The sequence below is a fragment of the Antechinus flavipes genome, chromosome 3 (genome assembly GCF_016432865.1).
Source record: "Antechinus flavipes isolate AdamAnt ecotype Samford, QLD, Australia chromosome 3, AdamAnt_v2, whole genome shotgun sequence".
Classification (NCBI taxonomy): Eukaryota; Metazoa; Chordata; class Mammalia; order Dasyuromorphia; family Dasyuridae; genus Antechinus; species Antechinus flavipes.
The window spans coordinates 366,658,600-366,675,268 of NC_067400.1; positions in this window are offsets into that span (position 1 = coordinate 366,658,600).

A 16,669-nucleotide genomic window follows, 5' to 3' on the forward strand; every position below is an offset into this window, starting at 1 on the left:
TTTTAAGTCAGTAAAGGGAAATTATAATAGAAATTTGTTGTGAACATAGAATGTGATTCTACAACATGACAATTATGGACTTCTTTTTATTATAGGGTTGAGGGAAATAGCTCACCAAGCAATGTTCTCATCAGGATTTGAATTGATGCCACTTCAATGAGCCGTGATTTCAATGATGTAGATAGCCCATCCACAAATGTAGAACAAATATTTTTTCTTGTCCTGCATAAGTCTGCTATTTTTCTTTCATTAATCTTTGAAGTCCTGTAGATTTTCCTTTTTGTTGATTTTTAAAATAAATTTTATTCATATTTTCTTATTTTGCTTTTCCTATATTTTCTAACACATTGCTCTCCATTTATTTTGTCCTTCTAAAGGACAAAGTCCTTTAACATTTTTTTAAGAAAAATGTAAGTTACTACATAACTGGCCTTTCTCTAGCTCCACATGATTTAATAATGCCTAGTATGCTATTTTGGTCATGGAAATAATAATTGATTACTATATATGTTCCAGCTTACTTATGCCCACCATGTATATTTTCATTGAGTTTTGGTTCATTTTCTATTTCCATAGATTTAGAACTTATCTTATAGATGAACAAACTGAGGCTCAGAAAGGTTAACTAACTTGATCAAGTTCACATGGTTAATAAGTAACAGAGCTAAGGTATCAACCCAGATTCTCTATCTTCAAATGCAATCATCTTTCCACTATTCCATGATTCCTCCTTTTGAGATTTTGGTGTTTCAAAATTCACATCTCAATAACAACTCTGAGAGAATGTTGGTGTTAAAAAGGTGGGCTCTGTGACAGGGAACAGCTTTCAATCATTGAACATGATTTCCAAATTTTTCTTCCTTCTAATGAACCCTATGATTTTCAATATCAAATGGGCCATAAAACAATGAAACATACTTACCCAAGACATTTGCCAGAATAATAGAGAATGACTAACATAAAATCCAAATGGAAAGGGAATTCCCTATGGATGATGAGGTAGTCTAGTTTCTACTGTTTTTAAATGTGCTGAATATATGTGTGAACTTTTCTCGAGGAACCTGAAGCGAGCCTTCAATTTCCAAGAGTAGAACATTACATACCACTTGCCATTAAGCATATAATGGAACTTCTTCTATTCAGAACATCTTACAGATAATCAAAGAGCTTCAAGAAGTAGATGATCTTAACTTCTGTGCACAGATACAGAACTGCCAACAAAAACATAGAAAAGCAGGACAGGGAGATTGTTCAGGAAATCCAAGTGTAGATGGTCATCTAAGGCAAGAACAGATGCTTTTGAGAAGAAAAAGATAAGGATGTAGCCTACAAGAAAGGAAGTTATAAGAAGAGAAAAGAAAGAAGCATTATTCAGAATCTTGTTGGTGCTAACTCTTTAAATTGCAATATCCACCTTGTAAATGGAAAAGAAACTGGGACAAAAGCATCCATCTATATCCTTATATACTTCACAGGAATCAGGAGTGACCTAATGAAAAAATTACCAAGAAGCTGCAGAAAGAGTCCATGGATAATCATGTAATCATCCTGCTGCTCATGGTTGAAGAAAAATCTATAAGATGAAAAAGGGAAGAGGGCCTTCCTTTAGCCCTGAAGATTACATTGTGATTTCCCTTGTGTTCCAGAGCTCCCAAGATGTTTGAGTTTTTTTACTTGGTAGTAACTGTGGCCTTCTAAAGCGACAATTCTCTAATAGCATATTTCTTGGAGAAAAAGATGACTTTCCATACATGACTGCTCTGAAGCTGAAGGTCTAAAAGACATGTTATGAAGGGAGAGGAGATGTGGACCTTGCCAGTTTTTCATGAAATTGTGGTGAGTAATTTGGAGGCCATGAGGTGGAGGTAAAGGAAAATTATTTTCTCAGTAATTCCGTAAGATATCTTTACCTTTGAAAGGTAATATGAGTACAATAGTCTACTTGAGTACTGTTTCTTTACTTGCTCACAAACTTCTATGAATCCTTAGTGCCTAGTGTGCTTTATATGATAGACAAAATAAATATTGTTCTATACTTGATACCCACATTAGATATCATCCTGTGCCAATACCTAATTGTCTTTATTTAGGGAAATCTGGATATGAACTGAAGCTAAATTTTATTTAAGCACTGCAGAATTTTATTAGTGGGTAAGGACAACAATGAAAGATAATGAACCCATTTGAAGCTTAGCTTTAAATCATACAGAGAGAATGCGTCAAAAATCTTCAAAGGGTTGCAGATGACCTCAAAATTATAGTGACATTCAATTATGAGAACTGAAAAGATGTGTATCCACTTGGTGGCACTGTCTGGTAGAATTTAGGGGTTTAATGTAGAAAAAGAAAAGGAAAGGAAGACATATTACTTTCCTACTATGGTTACCACCTGTAAAATATGGGTGTTTTCACACTTTCAATTCTCTTGTGCTGGTCTTGTGGGCTTGACCTTCCATTAGACAATCAAGGACAGAGCAGCTTCAAAGGAAAAAAGACCATTGGGCAGTGAACTTGCCTGAGGATAAATTGCCTGTGAGAACTGTGTCCTATTTTTATGAAGTCTACTTATATCACCCAGATCTGCTCACTAATAACTCCTGTATAGCCTAGGATAATGGTCAGTCCAGAATCTCATGGTTAATCTTTCTTTGCTGTTAAGAAAACTTTAAAAGAGTTATTAATTTAAAGGAATCAAAACCCATAGAAAGCTCTTCTATATGGCTCAAGCTTCTTAAAGTGAGAATCCTTGACCTACCTTTAATAATTCAAAAATGAAATATCCCTTTCTCTTTTTACATACACACTTACATATGCATGCACACATATGTATGTTATATGTATACATTTATAGTATAATATATGTCACTACCATCAGACATTCATTGGTTTTATTCTCTTTTAGTCCTTCCTCCAAATTGGAGTAAATGTATGCTATTTACATTGATTAAGGGAGTTTAAGTACTTCAAAGACTTTTGCAGATCTCTCATGAGGACAATGAATAGTCTATGATAAATTCAGTCTGTTCAGCTTCTTAGAGATTGAAATCAGTTGAGGCAGCATCTAATTACAGGGCAAGATATCTATAGTAGCAAAAATTCCTCCTCGAGCTGTTCTCCCTTTCTCCTCCCACCAGACTGCATGTGCCATCTCACCACTCCTGCCCTATTCCCCAAATTCTAAGCCAGATAAATCTGCTACTCTCCCCACTGAAACTAGGTGCTCATTCTAACAATCACAATCAAAAGATTCTATTTGTTTCTGCAAAACTTCAGCTCCCATCATACATTTTTTGTGTCCCAGAAACACTTCTAGTTGCAGACACAAAACACAAGAACTCAAAGAAAATAAAATACCAACAGTGAACCCCAAGATCCTTAAAATTTATCATGGGATAAATCAGCATAAAGCAATTAGGAAATCAAGTAATTTAGGCAATTATTTAACCGCCCTGCAAATTCAGCTAGAGAAACCACAAAACAGAGTACCACTGTTTTAGTTTAGGGAATATCATATTAAAGTTGGGCAGAAGATAAGAGGTGGGGGTCCAAAGAAATAAGCATTTATAATCTGGGGATTTCACAGCAGATTTCAGAAACCAAAACAACCAGAAACATGGGTGGTGGAAGACAAAACAGAAACTCCATTTACTAAAACAAAGGCACAAGGACAGGGTTTGGTCACAGAGAATAAGGCAAGAATCCAATTATTAATATCCCGTTACAATGTTAAAATGAGAACAAAATCAAGGCTACACTTGATACCACATTGTTAAACTTCCATATGATCCTTTTTATTTTTACTGACTAGAGACAGAATTAACCTCAAAACCCTGGGGGTAAGACCAAATCTATAGGTAAAGTTTAAATAGTTGGAAGACTATAATGGCATAATGCCAACCAAGTCAATCACAAAGCATATTTGAGATTTCTAATGGAAGCTATCAAATTTAACTTCTAAACATTTTGAAAACCTGCCTAGAATCCCAGATTTATGCATTAATTTTTCTAATCCCAGAAAGCTACAAGTATTATGTAATTTAATAATCCAGTCATTTTTTATTATTTTGGTCATAGTGGATCAGTCTTTGACATTGCTATTCATGCAAAATATCTGAAGAGCAAAAGGGAACAGTGATATAGTTTATAAGCCCACAAGAAATGATCTTCACCTGTTTACCTTGATTACATTTTGCTTTAATGAATTTCCACAAGACTTTAAAGTTTTCCATCTCATGAGAAATTTGCCAGGGAGACAAACAAAATACTACATTAGCTTGGAAAAATGGCTCCAATATTTTTAGTGATGACAGACTCCCTAAGATTTTGTTTGTAGAACAAATCTGCATAAGCGTAGAAATTTATTTACTGGGTCATCTTTTTTGTATGTAAAACTTCATTGATTTAATGATGCTATACCACTTTAACTCCTTGGCACATGGAAGTAGAAGCGCCTCCTGCCCAGAAGACAATTGCCAACAATGAACACCCTGGAAGGCACTAATGTAAAAGGATTAGTGAGTTAGTGCAGACAAAATGAATTATGCTTAGTACTTAAGGGTTTTCTATGGGCACTAGTAGGATAAATGAGATATTATTAGTACTGTACATTTTGTGCCAGAGGCAATATCTAGCACTAGAGAGTTTTATCCCAGTTGATATGCCAGCCTGCATGGTGTGTTAGTCCAAGTTGATGCTGATAAAGTAAAGTAGAGTTGCTAACACAGGCAGAAAAAAAACAATCCTCTAAGCCCTTGTTTTCCTTGGGACTAAGCAAGATAAAAATCAATATAGCATGCTAATGTAAGAGGCAAAACAAAAGCATACTGAGGATATAGGATTTGTTTTTTTGGAAATTCTATTTTTTTTTTCAGATTTCCTGTGCTTATTAGTACACATCAAGCATTCAAACAAGAGAATTCAGTATGCCTGAAAGAACTTGGCTTTGACTTTTACTTTGATCTACTTTTGCATCTTTTCCTAGTCTTTATTTTTCCCCCTCTATATTGATAATCCCTATATTTTGGGAGGAAGAAGTACAGAAAGGACTGTCAAGTGACATTTTTTACTGTCTGCATCTAGCTGTCTTGAGGATTCAGTTTGAGACAATTTTCAATTCTAAATCTATAAGAATGATAAATGGTTTTTAAAAAAAAGACTTCTTCTACATCAGGAGTGGGAAATATTAGTTCATATAAGGCATTAAAAGCCTTTGCATAATCAACAGCAGGTGTTGACGAGTTGAAAAGTTAGGTAGAATAATCTCCCACTTTTTGAGTTCTATAAATGGATAATTTTGCATGATCCTCAAAGAATGTTAGAAATATCCACGGCCCTTGGCAGATTAAAAATGGTTCCCTACCCCTGTTCTAAGTAATGAAATACTTTGGTGATAATAGTAATGAAAGAACACCCTCATTATAGAATTATAGTATCAAACATGTTAATGAGTTGTGGGAGTTCTTATCAAATCTTTATTAGAAAGAGTATACTGAGTTTATTTGGTGTATGTTTAGATATTCTAAACTAGTCACTGACAAACCAGACCTTAGATAGATTAGAAAGAAAGATGTAATAGAAAGGGGAGGACAAAATATGAACTAGGTATATCAACCTGAGAGCAGGTAGCTAATTACATAAATTATCTGGACCAAAGACATATGTCCAATGCTACTAATATACATCTCATCTCAACTTTTCCAATGAAGGAAATAGGAAAAGTCTAGCAAGCTCAAAAAAAAAGCATAATACCCATTGATCCAGTAGTATCTTTGCTGGGTCTCTATACCCAAAAGATTATAAAAAAGGGGAAAGAACCCACATGTGCAAAAATGTAGCAGCCCTTTTTTGTAGTAGCATGGAACTGGAAATTGAATGGATGTCTATCAGCTGAGGAATGGCTAAACAAGTTATGGCATATGAATGTTATGGAATATTTTTGATCTATAAGAAATGATCAGTCTGAGTTCTGAAAGACCTGGAGAGAAACATGAAGTGATGCTTAATGAAGTGAGTAGAAGAGAACATTATACACAGCAACAACAAAATTATGTGATGATCAACTATGATGGACTTGGCTCTTTTCAACAACAAGGTGATTCAGGTCAATTCCAATAGACTTATGGTAGAGAGAAACATCTACATCCAGAGAGAAGATTATGCGAACTGACTGTAAATCACAACATAATATTTTCACCTTTTTTTGTTGTTGTTTGCTTGCTTGTATTTTTCTTTCTTGTTTGAGTCAATTCTCAATGTATTTTAGAAATGAGGCTTTTATCAGAATTCTTGAATGTAAAAATGTTTTCCAAGTTTATTGCTTCCCTTCTAATCTTGTCTGCATTAGTTTGTTTGTACAAAACCTTTTAACTTAATGCAATCAAAATGATCTATTTTGTGTTCAATAATGAACTCCAGTTCTTCTTTGGTCACAAATTCCTTCCTTCTCCATAGATCTGAGGTAAACTATACTTTGTTCTTCTAATTTGTTTATAATATCACTCTTTATGACTAAATCATGAACCCATTTCACACTTATCTTGGTATGTGGTGTTAGATGTGGATCAATGCCTAGTTTCTACAATACTAGTTTCTAATTTTCCCAGTAGTTTTTATCAAACAGTGAGTTCTTATCCCAAAAACTGGAGTCTTTGGGTTTGTTAATCAATAAATTACTATAGTCATTCACTGTTTTTGTCCTGTGAACTTAACCTATTCCACTACTCTATTTCTTAGTCAGTGTCAAATGGTTTTAATGACTGCTATTTTATAATATAATTTTAGATCTGCCATAAAGCTAGGCCACCTTCATTTGAATTTTTCATTAATTATCTTGAAATACTTGATCTTTTGTTCTTCCAGATGAATTATGTTATTATTTTTTTTAGATCTATAAAATAATTTCTTGGGAGTTTGATTGGTATGGCACTGAATAAGGAGATTCATTTAGGTAGTATTGTCATTTTTATTACATTAATTCAGTTTACCTATAAGCATTTGATATTTTCCCAACTATTTAGATCTGACTTTATTTGTGTGGAAAGTGTTTTGTAATTGTGTTCATATAGTTCTTGACTTTGCCTTGGCAGATAGATTCCCAAATATGTTATATTATCAACAGTTATTTTAAATGGAATTTCTCTTTGTATTACTTGCTCCTAGACTTTGTTGGTTAAAAAAAAATGCTGATGATTTTTGTTGATTTATTTTGTATCCTGCAACTTTGTAAAAGTTGGGATTGTTTCAAGTAGTTTTTTAGTTGATTCTCTAGGATTCTCTAAGTATATTATCATATCATTTGCAAAGAGGGATAATTTGGTTTCCTCATTATTTATTCTAATGACTTAAGATTTTTTTTCTTGTCTTAGTGTCAAAGCTAACATTTCTAATACAATATTGAATTGTAAGGGTGATAGTGGATAACCTTGTTTTATCCATGATCTTATTGGGAATGGTCTTAGTTTGTTCCCATATGATGCTTGCTGATGGTTTTAGATAAATGCTACTGATCATTTTAAGGAAAACTCCATTTATTTAATAGGAATGGTTGTTGGATTTTATCAAATGCTTTTTCTGCATCTATTGAGATAATCATATGATTTTTGTTAGCTTGGTTATTGATGTAATCAATTATACTAATGGTTTCCTAATATTGAACCAGTCCTGCATTCTTGGTATAAATCCTACTTGGTTAGGGCGTATTATCCTGGGGATGACTTCCTGTAATCCCTTTGCTAATATATTAAGAAAATAACTTATCTTTTGAATCTAATCCTAAACCCTATGACTTCCTAAAGGTGAAAATCAGAGTCCAGGTAATGCAGCTTTTAAATTTTTATGTAAAATAATAAATTTTGTTAACATTTATTAATAAAATAAAAATTTTAAAATGTTTTAAAAATTAAAAAATAATAAAGATATTATTTTTAAAAAGCAGACATTATACTCTAAATCAAAAATTAGCTTCAAAGATACATCATAAGTGGCACAGTAGAAAGAATGCTGAATCTAAAGTTAGGAAAACTTGACTTAAACTCTAGGCTCAGATACTTATTAACTGTGTAACATGTACTTTACTTAACCTATCTCAGTTTCCTCAATTGAAAAACACCTACCTTCCAGGGTTGCTGTGTGGATTAAATCAAATAAAATAAAATAAAATTAAATTAAATTAAACTAGATGATTTCTGGTATCCCTTCTCTAGAACAGTGGTCTTCTGATCCCAATTGCCAAGTTAAGAAAAGCTCTCAAGCCTTGGGTAGAATAACATGGAAGATCACATAAGAAAGAAAAGAGGCATAAGTAAGTCCCTAAGTAAGAGAAAAGTCATTGAAAGCTTCTAAGCAACATTAAAGCTCAGGAGGCAAGTGAACATCTTGGGAATAGTGAAAGAATGATGTATCTTTTGAACGTCTAGGGTTCTCATATTTAGACTTAAAGTTGGGGGAAATAAATTCCAGAAAGCTTAACATACCTAACAACCTTGTCAAACTAAATCCATTAGAAGGAAATGTAGAACAGGTTTAACATCGAATCCATAGAAGAGAAGCATAATTTCAGATAATATCTGACAGAAGGGGAACAGTCAAGAAAAAAAAAGGTAATTAAAAAACAGTATGGCCTCTTTTTCTGTGGTTTCCTTTTAGAAGAATTCACTAAAAAAGACCTCTATAATTTGTAACATTCTGCTCTGATGCATTCACTATTTAAATCATTTTTAGTGCTTAGTAGTAAAATCCTTATAAAAATAGCTAAAGAAGAGTTGTGTACTATTTTGAAGGAGAAAGGCAAAGGCTTGCATCTCCTCCTATAGGTTAGCTGAAACACTAAGAATCCAAATCTAGCAAGAAGGATAAAAGTAACATAGTGTTCTTGAACTTAGTCTGAGGTTCCCTGAATATACAAATAGATAGAGTATTGGGAAAGGGGGTAATTAATATAAGAAGAGAGATGGTTCTAAATTTTTAATTTCTTTAAAAAGACAACATTTAACTGAACTGAAGTGAAAAAATCATTTGTTTTTGTCTATATCAGGACTTTTTACCTTTTTATGTGTTATGTGACCTTTTGATCCCTTCCCAGAATAATGTAAAATAAAGTGCACAGAATTATAAATAAGGTAAAACTAAACATATTGAAATACAGGTATCTTTTTTTCAAGTTCACAAATCCCTGGTTAAAAACCCTTGACCTTAATTGCATTGTCATACTGGATATATGAAAGAATATGCAGCATTTCAAGTCATAAGTTTTGGATTCAAATACCTGCTCAGGCATGAATACATGGCTTTGGACAAACCACTTAATTTCTTTGAGTGTCAGTTTTCCTTCTCTGTAAAATGAGGGTCTTAGACTCAATCTCTTAAGTTCTTTCTAGCTTTAAATCCCATGATGTCCTTAGCTAGTCAGCTTCTCATCAATATCCAGCATCCTGCCAATCAAATAATACACACAAAGAAAATTGGTTTTGCTCTTTCTTAAATAAGGAAAAGTGCCCCACTTTCTGCTTTTAAAATTAGGCCCAGTAGACAGGACAAGAATAGAGTATTATTTCTAGAGCAGTACATTTTCCAGTAAATGTCCTTATATAAGATAATGTGTGCCCAAAAGACCTGACAATTTGTTTTAAATCATCTGGAAAAATATCTACCTGCCTATGGAGCAAAAGATTTAAAATAGGTTGTGGCAGAAGATGGTACAATATGATAGATTTGGGTTTTCTTCTTTTCCTATAATTTATTATCTACTTTTGTGTGAAGTAACTAGTCAGGAAATTTCTTCTTGATACTTCTAGGATTGTAGCTTTAGAGGCAGAAGGGATCTTAAAGATTGTCAGATTCAACCCTTCCTCCCCATTTTGTGAAGAAATTGAGCAGCCAGAGAGGTAAAGCAATTGGCCCATATCACACAGCTAGCTATGAAGTATCTGATACTGGATGTGAATACAGGCATGTCTTATTCCATGCTTACTGCCTCATCTTCCATGCCAGATGCCTCTCAAATTACATAGGAAAAGTCTCAGAGGTCTTCTGGCCAGGCTCCTCCAGCCAGCAATACATGCCCTTGAATCACAAATATTAATGCAAGAAGGAATAATAGATAATATCTAATCCATTTGATTTATTTTACAGGTCAGGAAACTAAGGACCAAAAAGCTAGAATGACTTTTCCTAGGTCATACAATTAGATAAAATTGATAATAAAGGACCAGGAATTGACACCAAAGATTCTGAGTCCTGATGGAGCACTCTTTCCACTCTGTCATGTTGTCTCAGATCTCACTAGCACTTTGGCTTTTGATGGATCCAATCACAGAATCTACAGGTGGAAGACTGTTGGAAGAACTTGGGATATTAACTTCCCCATCCAAAGGAGGCCTTCTTTCAGTGCAGGGTGTCTCTGTGTGTGAGAAAATCCTGCTTTCATCCTCTGAAGCCAAACACTCCTTTGTCACAGTTTTCCAGCAGCCTTCCTTAGCTTCTCAGTGTGTATTCATCATTTCACTTCTCACTGTCAGAGCTGACTCCTTATTTTATGGTCCTTATTTAATCTGACACTTGCAGCTCTACAACTTCCCTGCATTCCTTACACTCCCAGTTCAGCTTTGTCTGCTCATTAAAACTACAAAGTGCACCATATCCTTACATTAAATTACAGTCCTTGCCTAAATCTATGATTTGCCAACATCAAAGACTCTTTCGAGTTTCAAGGATGCAATGATTTTAGTTTTCCCTTAGGTCCATATTTCAGGATATTTTAATAATAATAACCTTCCTTGAAATTTACTATTGTGTGAAGGCAATGATATTACATTGTTTTCAGGGACAGAACACGCAAGAAAAAAATACACTAGGTTATAACTGCTTAAAGAGCATTCAGACATGAAAAATGAATATCTGACCTGTAAACTGTCTAGTCCACTATGCATTTGGTTGCTGCAGTCATCAAAATCACTCTTTTAGCTTACAACTTTTTTCAGTTTTGTGACTTTAATCATCACCAGAAATGATTTTTAAACCTGAAAACCTGGGTTCTAGTTCTGCTACTTACTGTAGATATAACCCATAAAGTAGTCAGTAGCTATAAGGGATCATTTTCTTTTCTCTAAGAAGGGGGTGAACAAAATTACCATTCTATAATGGTTCTATAATTTTATTATAGTTTTTTTTTTCATTATCAAATTTCCTAATGTATTTTCCCATCAGAGTTCTCTTTCTAAAGATGATGTTTTAAAGAAACTCTATCAAAAGACTCGGGTTCAAATCTAACCCCAACTCTTCCTATCTGTGTGATCTTGGGTAATCAACCAATTAATCAATCAACAAATATATATTAAGTGACTATTATTCACTAGAACTTGAATAAAAGTCCTTAGAAGAGAAAACAATAATATGAAATAGTCCTTCCTCCCTAGTTTACATTCTTTTGTGGGAGACAATACGTAATATGTAGGTATATACAAAATACAAAAGAAATATAGGGCATTTAGAGAGAGTATTGGAATTTGGAAGAATCATTAAAAGATTCCTACGTTTTGTATCTTTTCCTCTAGTCTTCTACATAGACTTCTTTTTTTTTTCTATTTCTCTATTTCTCTTTATTTTTAACTTAATTTTTCCTTTTCTTTTTTTAAAAAATAATTATAACTTTTTATTGACAGAATCCATGCCTGGGTAATTTTTTACAACATTATCCCTTGCACTTACTTCTGTTCCAACTTTTCCCCTCCCTTCCTCCACCCCCCTCCCCCCAGATGGTAAGCAGTCCTATATATGTTAAATATGTCACAGTTACATAGACTTCTTTTTAAAATTTTTATTTTCTTCAGTTACATGCAAAACAGTTTTAAATTTATTTTTAAAATCTTAAGTTCCAATTTCTCTCCCTTCCTCTCTACCTCCACCCCCACTGAGAAGGTCCATATGAAGTTATACAAAACATTTCCATAAAAAATCATGTTCTACACAGACTTTTAAAACACATTTCTACCTTTCTCAAAAATTTTAGGGAAAGGGTCCTTGCCTTCTACTCTATCTAATCCTCTGACATCTTTTTCAATTTCTACACATATATTGATGATCTAACACTGACTTAAGACTCCAACTAGTCTATCTTTTCAGTTGTAGTCTCTAATATCTATTCTATTTCAGTCACACCAAAACAATCACATCCTAGATATCATCATCACCCACACTTGTATCCCTTTCCAAAATGCTAAAATGTAAAAATCATTTCTTTGACCACAATTTCTCGTCCTAGCATTCCTTTCCTTAATCCTTATAAATTTTCTCTTCTTCGTTTTGAAAAAGCTCACATAATAACACCTATCTCAAAAAGGTTTTGTGATGATCCAATGCAATTATGTGGGCTAAATGCTTTGTGAACCTTAAAAGACTATATAAACTATTTTTGTTATGACTATTTTCCCCAGTCCATCACATCCCTTTCCAGTTTCACTTGCCTCCATGATCAATCTATTCCTCATAGTCAGCAACTCACTGATTTATTAAACACCAAAATCAAATTGAATTTTACAATTGGAAAGGAGTTAGAGATTATCTAGTAAACTCTCATTTTTCATTTTCATACTTTTTTTTTTTTTTGCTACTCCATTTGATCCTCCTATAAACCTTTGGTAATTCCTACCATTTGCCTTCTTTATTTTAGGATGCTCATTATTGTTTTTAAAAAATAGACAATTTTATTTAGATTAAAATTCATAATATTTCACATTCTCTCTAGAACTAAATATTTTGTAAAATATATTTATTTAAATGGGAATTTTTCAATGTGTATTTTTGTATTTTTAGAAACCAGAATCTTGAGTAGCCCAGTTAGGAGTCTCTGACCTATTATTCTGCTCATTATTGCTGACAAAAAAAAAAAAAAAAATCACAAACTCAAGCAGTCTGGGCTCAGCATAAATTACAGAATTACAGAATCATGAAGTTTGAAAAGAAATATGAATCTAATTTAAGCAGTATCTGAATAAGAATTCATTCTATATCACACTCTTTAAGTTACCATCCTGCCTTTATTTGAAGACCTGGGTGAAGGAAAATCCAAAAAAAAATGTACTTTATACAAATACATTGTACTTTTAGGTGATCCAATAATTATAGATTTTTTTCTCTTTATTTTGAGCCAAAATTGGCTTTTCTATAGTTTTGACCCATTGCTCCTAGTTCTAACTACTGAATATAAAAACAAAAGTTGTAATTCTTCTTTCATTCTATGGTTATCACACTATCTACCCCAACCAAACACACACACACACACACACACACACACACACACACACATACCATCTTCCATTTTTTAGGATAAACATCACCATGTTTTTCAATTGATTAACATGTGACATTAGCGCAAGACTTTTTACCATTCTTGTAACATTAAACTTTATTGTTGTTTAATAACTTTCTTTTTCAACTATTATCAAATTATTATTATATCCTCTATAATTATTGTTAACAAGTCTTCACTCTCTTTAAGCCTTAGCCTCAGCCCTATCCTCAACTGTTTTAGCAGATGATTTATCTACTTTGATGAGAACAGTGAAGCTGATATGAACTCCAATACTTTCCTCTCCCAGACCTCAAAGTATCTTTGCATCTTTATGCATTCTATTTTACTTCTATCAGCAATATAAAAGTGAATTTCTTTCTTTTCCTACTATGCCCTTTATCTTATTATTTTATCCCTCTTATATCACCTCACCACCTCCTACACTACCATGCCCCACCATGAATTATAGTCTTTCATCTTCAATTTCCTATTTTCCATTGCTCTGTCCCCCCCACCTGTATACACGTTCAGGTTTTTATATTTTAAAACACACACATATACAAAACCTTTCCTTGATCCTGCTACTTATTCTCTGCAAACCCTCTTAAAAGTGTGGGCTATATTTGCTACTTCTACTTCATTACCACCCACTCACTTCCCAAGCCTTTGTAATATAGTTTCTGTCTGTACTACTCTGCTGAAATTGTTTGGTATAGCAAAAATGACCCTGGATTTAAAGTCAGAGAATCTGGTATCACTTTCCTGTTCAACTACTTCCTATTTCCTGTGTTACCTTAGGAAAGTCAATTAATCTTTCTGGATTTGTAAAATCAGAGAATTGAAGAGTTTTTTCACATTCTAAAAGCTATCACTTTATATTCCCCCAATCACCAAAGATGATGATCTTTTCTCGGCATTCATTCCCTCAGAATACTACAATATTTGACATTACTGAGTAGCCTTCCTCTCTTTTCCCTTGTATTCGCTTGGCTTTCTAACTATGTCCTAAACAATTTATTTTCTCTGTCTACTGATTTATTTGCATTGTCAGAACTCTCTATATGTATACATTTGTAAGAATCTTCCCCCAGTCTTCTCTCTTCTCTTTCTATAGTTGCCTTACTATTCTCATTTACCCTGTCATAATGCATTCAAAGTCCTTCAGTAGTTATCTTTTTATTATTATATCAATTCTAAATTTGACTTTGTTTTCAAGGTCCTCAATACCTATCCCACCTTATTTCTCACCACTTTCCAATATGGAAATTACCAATCAATATATGAAATGATAGCAAATTTCAGATAATATCTGAATAAGTACCAAACTATGTGGCAAATATCTGGGTATGTTTTCCTCAGGCTCAGAGGTTGAGGTTCAGAGGAAAGGGAGATTAATGCAGGCTGGAGCAGGCAGGTAAAGTTTCACAGACAGAAGTGATTTGGAGGGAGACAGGAAGGATTTGGATTGGAGAAAAAGTAAGATGATTCGATCATACATAAAGGAAATGATTTGGGAATGAGGCAGACAGTCAATAGATAGGCTTCAGTCTTATAGAGGAAGTATGTTGAGAATTAGTTGAAAATGTTATCACAGAAAAGTATTAAAGCACATTCTTCTGGTGCTACTATATAGCTGCAAGTCAGGAAACCCTGCAGTTTTTAAAGAATTGAAATTATAGGTTATCCAAAAGAGAATGGAGAGAGGTATAGTGGTCCTATGTATAATTTATTGTCATTGTTTATTTGTACATCAGATTTGTTTTGAAAGATATAATAGAGAAGATGTATGATCAGAAAATGAAGCTGGTACGTCATGTATTGGGAGCAAGGAGTAACAAAGGGTCACTTCAGTTGTTATACCAACATGATGCTAAAAGTCCTAGAGGAAGATTATGAATATATTAGATAGATCATCTATGGAATATTAATGGGAGAACATGAATAAGCATGATTCAGATTATGAATTTGTTGATGGATTGTGCTCTCCGCTATTGGAGAAAAGCATTTTTATCAATGAAATCACTGATCCTTTCAATTAGGCGCATTGTCAGAAGTCTGTAAAGTATTCTGAAGAGCAGAGATAATTACTTACCTCTAATAAACTGTATGAGCTTAGGCAAGTTAGTTAACCTCTTTAGGCCTCCATGTAATAATAATCTATAAAATGAAACGTCAAACTAAATGATATCTAATGCCCTTTCTCCTACTAACACCTCAGGACTTTATTCGCTCACAGCAGTTATAAAGCTATTGTAATAATACTGACTTTGGGAGATAAAAGAGGTCATGGACTAGGATGGTAGCAGTGGGGGTGTCGAAGAATGGTTAGATATGAGGCATGTATGAAATGAGAAATCAGTGACATACAGACAAGATTGGAAGTAGATGAGTATGGGAATTTGAATTTTCACATTATATGGAGAGATGTAATGAACCCTTTCCTTAGGAAAAGAGCTGAAGAGATCTGTTTCTTTAGGGAAATCTTCCACTGTGTGAGTAAACATATGCTCTTGATCCTATGGAATAAGGAACAATTTGTCATGAAGAAGAGGGACTTTTATGAAAACTAACTAGTGATTTAGATCTAAATATAATAATCAAAAGTGTCTTTATATTTAAAAGTAAACCCTTAGAAATTGACTGGTAAAGAAACTATACCTATAGCAGGTCTTTAAATCATTATAGAACTTATAACACTAACGTGATATACCACCATCCATCAAATGTTGGCAAGAAAAGTGAGCTATGTTCATAAATCTCTAAGGATTCAATGAAAAACAAATGCCTCTCAGTTTTTTTTTATTCTAATCAAAATTTGTTCTGTGTAATGTGTGCCAGATGTACTTCAGACCTCTTTCACTCATACTTCTGTTCCAGTCCCCAGATGTCTATTGTATTCTGACTGTGTTAGCCTCTGCTACAAAACTGGATACAAAAGTAGCCAGATAATTAATCATACTCAGTGCTTATTGTGTGTCTATGCACAATATCTACTATGATGTGTGGACTCATTCTATCCAACTCTTATTTTTCTCACACAGAAATGCAAGGAAGCAAGCAAATGCCTTTCTTTTTATCAATGCATTCCTTCCAAGACAGGCCAAAATACATATATCAAGAAAAGGGATTTCTGAGAATCAAATAACCTTTTATACTTCCCAGTTCTAGTGATAGCCACTTGTCCTGGACAATAATAACCCAATATTTTCTCCTACCTTAGGGCGGAGAGTAGTTATCCTTCAATGGCAGCATTCAAACACTATTCACAACCACACAAAATATAGTTTTTGGCCTTTCTCTCACACCCAACACACAGTTTTGGCCCTAATTGTTACTTCCTTTTGCCTTTGCTTTTGAACACACACTGGAAATTGTCACCTGATT